This window comes from Hyperolius riggenbachi, chromosome 12, assembly GCF_040937935.1.
Source record: "Hyperolius riggenbachi isolate aHypRig1 chromosome 12, aHypRig1.pri, whole genome shotgun sequence".
Classification (NCBI taxonomy): domain Eukaryota; kingdom Metazoa; phylum Chordata; class Amphibia; order Anura; family Hyperoliidae; genus Hyperolius; species Hyperolius riggenbachi.
Genome location: NC_090657.1, coordinates 214,458,512 through 214,473,826, shown reverse-complemented (window position 1 = coordinate 214,473,826; position 15,315 = coordinate 214,458,512). Strand labels below are relative to the sequence as shown.

General features: G+C 44.7%; 1 protein-coding gene across 1 annotated transcript in view; it reads right to left on the bottom strand.

The window, feature by feature from the left end:
* The window catches only part of BTBD17 (BTB domain containing 17), a 530,053-nt gene extending 521,035 nt beyond the window's left edge, over nucleotides 1-9,018 (bottom strand). Inside the window, exons 1-2 of the mRNA XM_068263563.1 lie at nucleotides 8,982-9,018; nucleotides 3,798-3,907 (exon numbers count right to left, since the gene is read on the bottom strand). The gene's annotated coding sequence lies outside the window, so the exon portion shown is untranslated. The remainder of the gene's footprint in view (nucleotides 1-3,797; nucleotides 3,908-8,981) is intronic.
* Nucleotides 9,019-15,315: the final 6,297 nt, after the last annotated feature.

Sequence of the window (15,315 nt, the reverse complement as noted above, 5' to 3'; positions counted from 1 at the left end):
TTATAAGTGCTTTATTTTGGGAGGTAGAAAGGGTTAATAATTAATGGGGGATTTATTTTGAATGTATTTTAATGTATGTGAATGTGTTATTACTTTTTGACCACTAGATGTCCCCACGCTTAATCCTGTGTAATATAAACAATACACAGGAAGTCTTGTGTATGTGTTTTACTTTCACTTTGTGAATGACCACCAGCATCTCCCTGATGCCAGTGATCGTTCATTACTTTGATCAGCTTTGGGAACACATGTTTCCATTCACCGATCTCAGACTGGGACAGTGACGAGGACGCGCGTGCGGCTGTGGAAAATATAGAGGGCGTATATATACACCCCTGATCTGCAAGTGAAGTTCTCAGAAGCATGTAATATGTAGAAGCTTTCCAGAGGAGCCAATAGAATAAAAGTCACTTAAACGAGCTTAAAACCGATGGGGCAGTGGTGGGCCTATCCCATCCATGCAGGCAAACAAAGGAAGGACTGTGGCATCAACAGTCAAACAACAATTTATTTATACTCCACAGTAAAAATAGGCAATGCGTTTCACAGGCTCAATCCCGCTTCATCAGGCCAATCAAAAAGGAGCATACAGCTTATCAGCGTCAAAACCACACTGAGCGCCTCTGTCCCCCCTCCCTTTATCTCAGAAGCATGTAAGTATTTTTATGCGACATTAAGAAAATAAATATATAGCAGAATTGTATTTTTTTAGGCCTTGTTCCTACTACACATTAGTGGGGGTGTCTTGACACCCTGGAGAAAAGACAAAAGGACGACAGTCCAATAGTGCAGTATGTCTGACTCAATCGAGTCAATTTGTTAATGACTACTGCTATTCAAAACACCTATAGAAGTGATTATTACCAGCACAGGACAATTAAGAGCTAATAGCGCAGTTGAGGGAGAGCCCCGGTGATGTCGCAACCTCTGCACCCCCTATTACTATGCCACCGCTTGCCTCCCAATCTGGCAAACAATCTATCTCTCCATGAATAGAAATCAAAAGTGGACTAGTGCCCGATTTACCACCTTGCACCACACAATCTCATTCTGTTTTAAAGGACACCTGAAGTGACTTGGATATGTAGGCTGACATTCATTACCTTTTAATCAATGCAAGTTGCCCGGCTGTCCTATTGATTGTCTGCCTCTTACACGTTTAGTTTGCAGGGTTCCTCCTGGGTACAAAGGGTGACAAAGGCTGCCCTAGACCCTGAACAAGCATGCAGCAGATCAGGTGCTCTGAAGACTGAAGACTGAAAGGGGAACTGAAGAGAGAGGTATATGGAGGCTGCCATGTTTATTCCCTTTTAAGCAATACCAGTTGCCTGGCAGCCCTGCTGATCCTCTGCCTCTAATACTATTAGCCATAGCCCCTGAACAAGCATACAGCAGATCAGGTGTTTCAGTGGTTCAGACTTTAAAGTCAGATCTGACAAGACTAGCTGCATGCCTGTTATCCCTCTCCCTTCAGGTGTCCTTTAAAGGACATAGGAGGCAAAGAAATAAATCTATCTTTACTTACCTGGAGCTTCTTTCAGTCCCTAGACATGTGTCCCTTGTTGCAGCTCCGCCCCTCTCCAGTCTCCCGCTGGAAGCCTCTGCAGTATCGCCGACCTTCGATGGGTCGGTGTCTTCTGCGCATGCATGGGCTTGTGAACGTGCCCACGTCATCAAGAGTGTACCGCACAGACACAGCATGCTCCCGAAGACGTGAGTACACGCCCGTGCAGAAGACACCGACTCATCAGGGATGACCTGGATGAGTCAGCAATACTGCAGAGGCTGCTAGTGGGACCCAGGAGAGGAGCTGCGACGAGGGGACACATGTGACTTCTAGGGGCTGGAGGAAGCCCCAGGTAAATAAAGATAGATTTATTTCTTTGCCTCCTATGTCCTGTAAGTTAAAAACTGACCGAGATTGGGTTGACCTGCTGCATTCCCCAGTTTTAGTCAATTAGTCAGGGAGACAGTTTTGGTCAATCTTCCGGAATTGATAGGAAGTGTGAGGGTGGGATCGCAGAGGACACGGGCGGCCGCCATGTCCCGGCCGAGCGACAGAACAATCCCAATTCTCACGTCTGAAGCTTGGTAAATCCGATTGAGGGAGGTGTAGAATTATAAACGTGTCACATATTCGATCATACTCCTACCCAAACCATTTCCGTGCAAAATCCCCTCAATAGAGAGTTTTGTACTCGCTGAATAGATTTACTGTGCGCCCCCTCGCCGCGGGACAGACCACGAGAGCTTGCCTCATCCGCATTACTCCACAAGCACACACACACACACACACACAGACACAGACAGACACACAGACAGACACACACAGACAGACGGACAGACAGAGACACACACAGACAGAGACACACACACACACACACACACACACACACACACACACGCGCGCGCACACAGACACACACGCGCACATGCACGCACACGCGCGCACATGCACGCACACGCGCGCGCATGCACACTCGCTTGCACACAGACGCACACACGTGTGCACACACGCACACAAACGCATATGCACCCACAAACAAACACACGCGCGCACACAGACACGCACACAGCGCACATACACAGTTACATAGTTATTTGGGTTGAAAAAAGACATACGTCCATCGAGTTCAACCAGAGAACAAAGTACAACGCCAGCCTGCTCCCTCACATATCCCTGCTGATCCAGAGGAAGGCGAAAAACCCTTACAAGGCATGGTCCAATTAGCCCCAAAAGGGAAAAAATTCCTTCCGACTCCAGATGGCAATCAGATAAAATCCCTGGATCAACATCATTGGGCATTACCTAGTAATAGTAGCCATGGATGTCTTTCAACGCAAGGAAAGCATCTAAGCCCCCTTTAAATGCAGGTATAGAGTTTGCCATAACGACTTCCTGTGGCAATGCATTCCACATCTTAATCACTCTTACTGTAAAGAACTCTTTCCTAAATAAATGGCTAAAACTTTTTTCCTGCATGCGCAGATCATGTCCTCTAGTCCTTTGAGAAGGCCTAGGGACAAAAAGCTAATCCGCCAAGCTTTTATATTGCCCTCTGATGTATTTATACATGTTAATTAGATCCCCTCTAAGGCGTCTTTTCTCTAGACTAAATAAACCCAGTTTATCTAACCTTTCTTGGTAAGTGAGACCTTCCATCCCACGTATCAATTTTGTCGCTTGTCTCTGCACCTGCTCTAAAACTGCAATCTCCTTCCTGTAATGTGGTGCCCAGAACTGAATTCCATATTCCAGATGTGGCCTTACTAGAGAGTTAAAGAGGGGCAATATTATGCTAGCATCTCGAGTTTGTATTTCCCTTTTAATGCATCCCAAAATTTGATTAGCTTTAGCTGCAGCGGCTTGGCATTGAGTACGATTATTTAACTTGTTGTCGATGAGTACTCCTAAGTCCTTCTCCAAGTTTGATGTCCCCATCTGTATTCCATTTATTTTGTATGGTGCTAGACCATTGGTACGACCAAAATGCATAACTTTACATTTGTCAACATTGAATTTCATCTGCCATTTATGTGCCCATATAGCCATCCTATCCAGACACAGACACACACACACACACAGTTTGCTACATCCCCTGCGAGCTGGGCTGGCCACTTCTGCTTCCTGTTGCCTTTCAGATGCAGGTTGATCACAGAATCATGTGACAGACAGCTGCAGCCCTGCACACAAGAACTGTGAGGCTAGGAGCACACTAGGCAGAACCGCTAGCATTGCAGAAAAGGCTAGCATTTTTGCCAATAATAAGGTCTAGTGTAGTGGTTAGTGCTCTCACCTTGCAGTGCTGAGTCCCTGGTTCACATCCCAGCCAAGGCACTATCTGCATGGAGGTTGTATGTACTCCTCATGTCTGCGTGGGTTTCCTCTGGGATCTTCAGTTTTCTCCTACATTCGAAAAACATACAGATAAGTTAATTGGCTTCCTCCTAAATTGGCCCAAGGCTACGATACGTGCATTGCACGATACATAGAGTTGTGTTCAAAATTATTCAACCCCCACTGAAATTCAGTGTTTTGGCCAGTTTGGCATTGATTTTGATCATTTCAGTCATCTTGTTTACAATTAAATCGAAGAGGCACTTGTAAGTCAGACAAATATAACATAACATTTATAATGAAATAACCACAAATGTCTTTTCTGTGCTCAGATCATTATCAGTTTTATTCAACCCCCCAGTGTCATTCATTCTTAGTACTTAGTACAACATCCTTTTCCAGTTATAACAGGATTTAAACGTGAAGCATAGCTTGACACAAGTGTCTTGCAGCGATCTACGGGTATCTTAGCTCATTCTTCATGGGCAAAAGCCTCCAGTTCAGTCACATTCTTAGACTTGCACTGCAACTGCTTTCTTTAAGTCCCACCAGAGGTTCTCAATCGGATTTAAATCTGGTGACTGCGATGGCCACTCCAAAATGTTCCTGTACTGACTATTGTGCTGATAGAGCTCGTTCTGGTTATCAGATACATCACTGATCATTACATGTGCATTTTACAATGAACAGTTTTCTAAATGCAGAACTTGACGCATATTTCGCAAAAATGCATGTATAACGCACATCATGTACAGTATTTCAATGGAGTTGCAGACGGCTGCATTTTTGCATGTGTTTTTATTTTAAAAAATATGATTCTTTATTTTACTCTATTGAAAAAGGGAAACTATTTATTTAAAAAGGCAAATGCACTAAAAACAAACGTGAAAGGCAAATCGCAAGCAAAAATGCGTCGACCAGTCCGACCCGGTCCCGTCCCGGACAGAAACTGTCACTTGCATACCGGATTTTTAACTCTTTCAGGCAGAGAAAGTAAAACATGAACACCGCATAGTTGTATGTGTGCTTGGCACTGTACATACACATGTCTATGTCATCATGTCACGTCACCTCGGGTATCCTTTAACACACCAGCCATTTCAGAGAGCTCCTAAGGCCCCTTTCAGAGGGACCGCTGAACTAGGCGCTTGTGGAGCAGTTTAACATCCCATCTGCCGCCCGCAAGTGCCATTCAGGTATAATAACAATGCAGGTCAATGGCCTTTTTAACGTTACGAGTATCAGCGCTTGACACACGGTGGCGTTACCCAGCGGCAGAGAACCGCGAGATATCGTGTTTGTGCATGGCTGCACTCTGATGTGACTCCTTGGGGGAGGCTGGCTGTCCAGGGTCAGTATCGAGTGCTAAGGGCTCTTTCACATCAGACAACGTGAACAGGAGCCGTTCTCCTGCACGCGTTGTCTGCCTGCGGCGTGTCGTCGGGTATCTGCGGTGCGACGCAATCAGCGGCGGTAGCTGGTAATTAAACCCGACGGAAAACGCCGACTCGCGGGTGCGTTGGAGGAAAAACTGCGCCCGGGTGTGTCGGAACCGCAACGCATCGAAACGCAGCGTCGAGTGTGAAAGGTAAAATGAAAGTCTATGGACTTTCATCTTACCTTGGTTAATGCAAACGGCTGCCGTTTGCGTTAACGCACAAAGTCTGCCCTAATGTGAAAGAGCCCTAACCACCGCCCGGCAGGTTTAGGAGAGCAGCTGACAGGAGGTGAATTCACCGCTTGTCAGCTGCCTGTCTGATAAAGGCCTTAAGATGCCCATTAACAATCCAATTTGCGATCGATAGGAAACAATCGTTCTGGCCCACCAACCGAGGGTTAAATGTTAGCCAATCCAATCACACCAAAAGAATCGTTGCGAAATTCGGATCGACAGAACAATCAATTGAACGAGGAGTGAGATGTCTCAGGTTCTTTGCATCTTGTCTCATGTGGGTTTGCACTCCAGAAAAAGAGGTTCAAGTTCAAGGAACTAAGAGCACCAGACCGCCCCTCCATGTAAGGGGGGGGGGGGGAGGGGGGGGACTGTAGTGGGTAAGGGAGGAGGTGCCTCCAATTGGGTGTATGCAATAAAGCGTAACAGTGAATAACAATGGCTTACATCAATAAAAAGGGGCAACGCCACTGAATTAAATAAAAAAAGCTTTTAATAGAACCAGACAGTTGAATGATGATAACACGTTTCATGGAAAACAGCCCGCTTCCTCAGATCAAGTCACGAAAAGTGCCTTTTAACGACTTGCCAACCGCTCCACACCAATTGGCGTGAAGTCCTGGGGGGGAAGATTGCAGGGAATCGCGCACCAATGTGCATGCATCCCCCACTTGAATGATGGAGCCAATCTCCGCTAGGAGACTGTTAGACCGCGAAGTAAAATTTATTATAAAAGACAAAATAAATAAAGAAAAAAACAAATGCCTGCAGCAGCAATCAGAGCTCACCAATAGAAATCTCTGTTGGTGGGCAGAAAAGGGGGGATGGGAAGAAATCACTTGTGTGCCGAGTTGTACGGCCCTGCAGCAAGCCCTTAATGTAGAGTACACAAGCTGGGAGCGCCTATAGACCACTGCATCTGCATCCAAGCCAGTGCTAGCCGGACCTAGATGCTATATGCAATGGGTTTCTTTATCAGGCGGTAACTGCACCGTGCGTCAACTGGTGACACGCATATGGTAAGAATGCTTCCATTCGGTTACATTGTTTGGCAAATGAAGGCCGCTTGACTGCCACAATCAGTGGCTAAACGGTGCGTTTAATGTTCCATTCAGCCATTGGTCTGAATCAACCCTAACAGATTTTGGGAGCTCCAAAGCCTATTTGTTGGTCACTGGATTAGTGCAGGTGTTGAAAATACTACAAAACGGTACCTGAAGTAAAAAACTAAAGCTAGCGCGCAGCTCCTATGGGTGTTGTAAGGTGTAGGAATCCCACCGAATTGATGACCAGATAACTTTATAAAGCACTGAGCTGTGGGCTGCTTGCGTTGAATGGCAGATGCCTGGTTTACAGCAGACTCAGAACTTCTACTCAGAACTTCCTTTCTGCTCTAAAAGATAAGCAACAGCATAATAACTTTTAAAGAAAAAGATTTATTTGTTACAGCGGACACAAATCCTGCAATAAATCTGCAGTGTGTCTACTTCCTGCTTTCATGGAAGCAGACATGGGGTTAACATCCTGTGTTTACAAATTAGCTGCTCTGCCAAGGCAGCAGAAATATCTGAGCGGACACAGCTAAGAGATCAAATTACAGTGGTGATTAGTCACAGATGAGGGGAATGAGACTAGCTAAACTCTCTAAATACATAAAGGGTGCATTACTCTCTGTTTTCCTTCTGTCCTGTGCAAGGTCCACATTAACTCCTCTCCTTGTTCTTCTGACATTAAAGTACAAAGTGCCTAAATTACACCTGTCACACATTCTTTATGGTGATGTCATGAGGTGAGAGTGTGAGGTCCGATTGGCTCTGCAAGCCTTTGCTAGCCCCGCCCATATCATCTGGCTTCCCACTCACTCCATAATGAATTAGGACACACATTCTGATTGGAGCACAGCATATTCTCCACACCGCCGTTTGTAACGCACCGCGGAACTGATTTCTGCATCTTTTCCTTACCCAGCTTATAAGAGTGTCCAGGGGAACTTATGATATTTTCCGCACTTTAATTCTTGTGATAGTCCAAAAACAAGTTTTATAGCATTTATCAAAATAATTTGTAAACAAAAGAACATTTGTAACAAATGGTTATCGCCATGCTCTACTCCATAATGTTCTTTTGCAAAGCATGCTGGGGTTTCCATGATGATCCTCTCTGTCATGTTTTTGTGGTTCTTTTTCTTAGTTTACTTCCCCTACTTAAAGGTAACCTAAACTGAGAGGGATATGGATATTTCCTTTTAAACAATACCAGTTGCCTGGCTGTCCTGCTGATCTCTTTGGCTGCAGTAGTGGCTGAATCACACACCCGAAACAGGCATGCGGCTAATCCAGTCTGACTTCAGTCAGAGCACCTGATCTGCATGCTTGTTCAGGGGCTGTGGCTAAAAGTATTAGAGACTCAGGATCAGCAGGAGAGTCAGGCAACTGGTATTATTTTACAAGGGATAATCCATTTCTTTCTCAGTTTAGGTTCCCTTTAAAGTTAAAGAACCTCACATTCACAATAAAAATGACCTATAGGAAGAAAAGTACTTACCATCACACTCATTGCTCCACCCACCCGCCTTCCGCTGGGTTCCCAATTCTCCCTCCTCTTCTGCACTTTGTAGGCCCGTTCTTGCTTAGGGTTTGTTTCCACCGCTGCGGAAATCAGGCAGAATCTGCAGTTTTTCACCGCAAACAAATCACACAGGGAAACGCTGCCATAGGGGATAATGCTGCCGCCGTCCAAATCGCTTATCCTAGCCATTCGGCTGACACTGCAGCATTTTCCCGTGCGGGAGGCAGCAAATCCCATAGCTGTGCATGGCACAGCTTCTGGGATTCGTCTGTGTACCCGCAGACCAGGAAGTATCCCCTGTTGCATGCAGCCGAGAGACCAGGGAGCGACAGCTATCCACACGTCTCGCCAGAAAGGCAGAGACGCGGCGGAAGCTGTCTGTGAAGGGAGCATCCCCCGGCCGGAAGCTCCATTCACTTGCGTTTGTCTGTCGCTAGTCCGCATACACACACAGTACGCGTGGTGGACTAGCGACAGTTGCGGAGACAGAAGTTGCCGGCGATTTAACTTTTCACACAGCAACTTCACTATCCGGCGACAGTTCGTGGCACGTGCGTCATACACACGGGGCAACTGTCGCTCAGCTATGCGCGTGCCACGTGTTTGTGGCGACAGTTGTGCCCCGTGTGTATGGGCCTTTTGACCTCGGCCAATAAAATGGTCTTTTTGAGGCTCTGGATTGGGCAAGTTCCAAACTCCATACAGTTTTCTTTATGGAGTTGAATTCTGGGCAACTGATTGACCTCGGCCATGTATGCCTTGACCTAAAGGCCCCAGGACTGTAGGGATTTGAAATTACACAAAATAAAGAAAACTAGCTTAAAATAACATTGCCATGCTTGACGTAGAGGACCCTGTGCTGGAATGCTGACCTAGCTCTGTCCTTCATTTCCTGCGTATTACCTGCATAAGCCAGAGGAGATACCTCAGATCTGAGGAGAGGAGGAAGAGATACGGAGAGAGAGAAAGGGCTCACTGCTGCTTCACAGAGGAAGACATCGCCCTCTGCTGTCACTTGTGCGCTATAGCAGGCATGACAAGCACCAGATAGAATTGAATAACGTTTGAACTGGTAAATAAACTAGATTTAAAGAGAACCTGAACTGAAAATAAAGTCAAAATGACTATACACAGGTCATACTTACCTCCTGTGTAGTTCATTCCTCAATCTCTATCTTCTCTCCTGCATCCCATTTGTACACTGTGATCAATGGAATTCTCCATCCTCAGTTTTAAAACCGGCCATTACTCCATAACAGCTTCCTGGTCAGCACACTGTTAAACTATAATATCACTCACTTGAGCCATAGGGAAACATGGACATTACCTTGCACATTCATTTGTAACTTACAGCTGCTGATATATAACTGACAGAAACTGGTATATTTAAATTCTGACTAAATATTGTCAGAACTGGAAGGGATCGCTGTAAGAAGAAAATGGTGAGCTTCTGAGAGGGCGTACGTTCAAAAGGGGCGCTGGGAAAAAAGGGCGCGGGGTTTTAAATGATAAACATGGATAACGTTTAAAAATATAATGTAATATATTTCTTTTAAAAATAATGTTTTATAAAGTTATAAATCATTAAATAATGTGCATGAAATCGGCAATTGTGAAAACGTTAATCTTCCGTTTAAAAAGTTAAATGTATAATAACGTTTAAAAAAAAAATTAGTAAGTAACCCTCCCTGTACCTCCCTCCCTGTACCTACCCCTAACCCCTAGACCCCCTGGTGGTGCCTAAACCTAAGACCCCCCTGGTGGTGCCTAAACCTAAGACCCCCCCTGGTGGTGCCTAAACCTAAGACCCCCCTGTGATAAGCATTAATAACGTTTCAAAAAAAAATGTACTGTTTTTCGTTTAAAAATAATGTTTTAAAAAAACATTGCACTGTTTTTCATTTAAAAATATTCAAAATTTATAAATCATTAAATAATGTGTAATCATGAGAAGCAGTTATAAAACATTAAATGTCTCCGGGCGCCGCTTTTAAAACGTTATTTTTCTCCGGCGCCCTTTTTTCCTGTTGGGCGGCCAGTAAACGATATTTATTATGGGAGTGAATGGCGGCGCCCGATTTGTCCACTAGCCTCCTGCGCCCTTTTTTACTGTTGAGCGGAACTGACGGCGAGGTTAGTATGTAAGTATGTAATATTCATTTGCAGCTACATCATGTGTTTCTTATATTATAGGATACCCGATGTGACATGTGACATGATGAGATAGACATCTGCCTAGCACACAAATAACTATGCTGTGTTAGGGCTCGTTTCCACTCGAGCGAATCTGCATGCGTTTCCTGCATGCAGATTCGCTCAACCAATGTAAGTGGATGGCGCCGTTTCCACTTGTCAGGAATTATGTGCGGCTCGCTCTGCAGAAAAAATCTGCACAGCAGAGCCGTCAGAATTCGCACGCCGCACGCAAATCGTCGGTAATGTAATTAAATAGGAAAACCGCAAGCTCTTTAATCTTGCGGTTTTCCCGGCGTTTCCGCGTGCGATTTTGTCTAAAAACCCATGTCAATGTTTGCCGGCATTGACATGGTTAAAATCGCGTCGTTAAAACCGCGGGCGATTCCGCGTGAAAATCCGCATGGAAACGTCAACGAATCCGCAACCGCATGAGGATTCGTTGACGCGCTTTCCGCGAGCAAATCGCGCCGCTCAAGTGGAAACGTACCCTCACTTTTATTTCTCTGCCTGAAAGAGTTAAATATAAGGTATGCAAGTGGCTGACTCAGTCCTGACTCAGACAGGAAGTGACTACAGTGTGACCCTCACTTATAAGAAAATCCAACTAAGGCCTGGTGCACACCGATCGGTTTTTGTAGCGTTTTCCAAACCGCTTCCGCCTGTGAAAACGCTTGGCTAATGTATCTCAATGGGATGGTGCACACCGGCGGTTTGAGGTATTTAACAAACCACAAACATGGGTCCTGCAGCACTTTTGCGGTTTGCAGAAGCGTTTCTGCCTCAATGTAAAGTATAGCAAAAGCTCAAACCGCCCTGGAAACCGCTAGATCAGAGCGGTTTTCCAGGTGTTTTTGTTACAGAAGCTATTCAGTAACGGCTATACTGTAACAATATTAGTAATCTGCTACACAAAAACGCTCCAAAAATCGCTAGGCCTGTTTAGAAAACCTCTCTAAACATGCCTAGAATCGCTCTGAAATCTGCTCGAAAAACCTCGAGCGTTTTGAGGATCTGCTAGCAGTTTTGGTGTGCACTGGGCCAATAAAACACTTTCCTAGCAGAAAATGGCTTCTGAGAGCAGGAAAGAGATAAAAAGGGTCAAAAGGTTTTTTTCTGCCCGTTTCATGTTCACTTTAAAGCAGTGATTTTCAACGGGGTTCCGTGAGAACCCATCAGGGGTTCCGCTGCGTTTTACTGCTTCTGCGGGACAGATTGGTCCCGCTTTCTCCTTTCGTGGGGCAAAATAGTCCTACTGATGCGACCGGCGGATTGATCCAATCCGCTGTGCATCATGCCACTCTCTCATAGGGCAGTTTTGGCGCCTTCAGTGATGCAGAAAGAGAGAAGCGTGTTGGACGTGGCAGACGGAGGCAGCGAGCGAGATGGCAAGTGAACAGGAGACGGCCGAGGAGACAGAACCAGGCAGTCCCCGGGTATGTTAGGGGTGACAGTGTGCACTGTAGCGTGTCAGCCTGGTTACCTAATACCTAAACTGGGGGTCCCTATTCCTTCCTACCCATACTGAAAACACCTATGCATTGTCACTTATATTGGGGGTTCCTAATTCTTCCTACCTATACTGAAAACACCTATGCCTTGTTAACTATATTGGGGATCGATATTTCTTCCTACCGATACTGAAAACATCTATGCCTGGTTACCTATATTTGGGGTCCCAATTCCTTCCTACCTATACTGAAAACACCTATGTCTGGTTACCTATATTGGGGGTCCATATTTCTTCCTACCTATACAATATATACAATACAATACAATACAATAACATTTCTATAGCGCTTTTCTCCCATAGGACTCAAAGCGCTTAGGCTCTCTCAGATTCAGTAATTAGTAGGATGAAGTATTCACACAACAAAAGTTATATTTCTGCAAATGCCAAACTGAACAGGTGGGTTTTCAGTCTGGATTTAAACACGTCCAGGGATGGAGCTGTCCTGATCTGTTGAGGTAAGGAGTTCCAAAACGTAGGGGCAGCATGACAGAAGGCTCTGGGACCAAAAGTTTCCAAGTGGACTCTGGGTATGACTAGATTATTAGAACCTGTTGATCTGAGAATGCGGGGATTGCTACGCAGCTGCAACATATCTTTCATGTATCCAGGGCCTAAATTATTTAGGGATTTAAATGTCAGTAGGCCGATCTATACTGTGAACACCTATGTCCGATTACCTGTACTGGGAACACCTATGCCTGGATACCTTTACTGGGAACACTTATGCCTGGTTACTTATATTGGGGGTCCCCATTTGCCTATCTCTACTGGGAACACCTATGTCTGATTACCTATACTGGTGGTGGCCCCCATTCCAGCCTACCTATACTGGGGGCCCACATTCCTGCCTACCTATACTGGGAACACCTCTGTCTGATTACCTATACTGGGAACACCTCTGTCTGATTATCTATACTGGGAACACCTATACCTGGTTACCCATACTGGTGGCCTCTGTTGATTGTTGCAATTTATATGTGGGGTGATTGCAACATTGTATACGGGGTTGATTAATGCATTTATGATGCAAGATGACTACTGCATTTGCTAGGGTAGTAAATTGGTGCACTTTATATGTGCAACATTATTTGTACATAATACATGACATTAGTAGTGAGAAAATGCTAATTAGTAAACATTTTAAGTTTGCAATCAAAATAGCGGTTTCTCAGCATCATTTTCATGCAGGGGTTCCTTGGGATTTGAAAAAATTTTAAGGATTCTTCAGCCAAAAAAGGTTTTAGAAATGCTGTTTTAAAGGATACCTTAGTTCTGAACCAATTCGGATATGGATGCCGTGTGTGTGAGGTGGTGGTGGGGGCAGAGTGCAAAGGCTTACCAGCACAGGCGCATTATGCCCACAGGAGTACGCGCGCACTCCCATGATAAGAGGTAGGCTATCTGACCCGGACATAATGCGCGAGCATGCGCAGTATGTACGCTTGTGTACCTGGTGGCAGCACACGCTGGCTAAGTTTTCCTGTTGGAAGGCACGCGGTATTGGAGTGCGCACGTACTCCCATGGGCATAATGCACCTGTGCTGATCTGGGCCTGTGAACAGTGTTTACAGCTGAACGCCAGGCCACGGGAGATGCGGTAAGCCTATGCACACCTTCCCACACACACAGGGCATGCATTTCCAATCTGGTTCAGGACTAAGGTATCCTTTAATGAGCTCCTTTACTTTCCGGGACTTACAGAGGAACTGTAACCCAGGACTGAACTTCATCCCAATTTGATACCCCCTTTCCCATGAGAAATCTTTACCTTTTCTCGAATAGATCATCAGGAGGGTCTGTATGGCTGAAATTGTGGCAAAACCCCTCCCACAGTGTGATGTCATGACCATGGTCCTGACAGTGTACCGTCTGTGAACCTTGTTGCATTGTGGGAAATAACGGCTTTTTCCAGTTGCCAAGCAAGCAGCATCTCCATCTGTGCAGAGAACTCAGTAACAAACATTCCGCACAGATCACCTGGCAGAACTAAAGATGTCACCACCAGCGATACATTTCAGAATGTAAATCAGGGAGAGGAAATATTTTACAATGGCCAAACACTGACTAAATCTATAAACGAATATTGTAAAACAATAAGCAATTTTATTCATTCTGCTATTTTCACAGCAGTTCCCCTTTAAGCTATGTACAGGTACTAGATTTTCATTTCAATCATCACATGCTTTCTAAGTAACACATTTTTTTATGTAGATCTACATAGTCTGCATAGTATGAAAATATTATTTAATATCATGAATACACACAGAGACCACTTCAGAGATGATGTGCCAATTCGGAACCTATAAAAACAGGGTTAAGAGCAGGTAAACACAACTCCAGTCTCAGATTTGTACAGATCAGGTACACTAAGGCCCCATTCACACCTAAAAACGAAAACGCAAGCGGTTTGCATTTTTGTGCGCTTTTCTTACTATACTATTGAAGTTTTAAAGAGACACTGAAGCGAGAATAAATCTCGCTTCAGTGCTTATATTCAGCAGGGGCACGTGTGCCCCTGCTAAAACGCCACTATCCCGCGGCTAAACGGGGGTCCCTTCACCCCCAACCCCCCCGCAAAATCAACGACCAAATTGGTCGTAGATTTTGCTGCTGCTGGAGGCAGGGCTAACGGCTGCAGCCCTACCTCACAGCACGTCCCTTGTCAGCAAACCGCATGTGATCGGACACTCGGATCACTACACAGCCAGTGGAAAAAAATGCTTTTAAAGTGGACCTAAACTCTTGCACAGGACAGAAAGAAAACACAGAAAGAAAGAAAGAACGAACGCACACGTGACTAATCACAACTGTAATTCGAACTCTCAACTGTCAGCTCAGGAGCAAATTTGTAAACACAGGATGTTAACCACTTGAGGACCTAGGGCTTTACCCCCCTTAAGGACCGGCCACTTTTTTTCCCATTCAGACCACTGCAGCTTTCACGGTTTATTGCTCGCTCATACAACCTACCACCTAAATGAATTTTGGCTCCTTTTCTTGTCACTAATAAAGCTTTCTTTTGGTGCTATTTGATGGCGGCTGCGATTTTTACTTTTTATTATATTCATCAAAAAAGACATGAATTTTGGCAAAAAAATGATTTTTTTAACTTTCTGTGCTGACATTTTTCAAATAAAGTAAAATTTCTGTATACATGCAGCGCGAAAAATGTGGACAAACATGTTTTTGATTAAAAAAAACCCATTCAGTGTATATTTATTGGTTTGGGTAAAAGTTATAGCGTTTACAAACTATGGTGCAAAATGTGAATTTTCCCATTTTCAAGCATCTATGACTTTTCTGACCACCTGACATGTTTCATGAGGGGCTAGAATTCCAGGATAGTATAAATACCCCCCAAATGACCCCATTTTGGAAAGAAGACATCCCAAAGTATTCACTGAGAGGCATAGTGAGTTCATAGAAGATATTAATTTTTGTCACAAGTAAGCGGAAAATGACACTTTGTGACCCAAAAAAAAAAAAAAAAAGTTTCCATTTCTTCTAACTTGCGACAAAAAAAAAAATGAA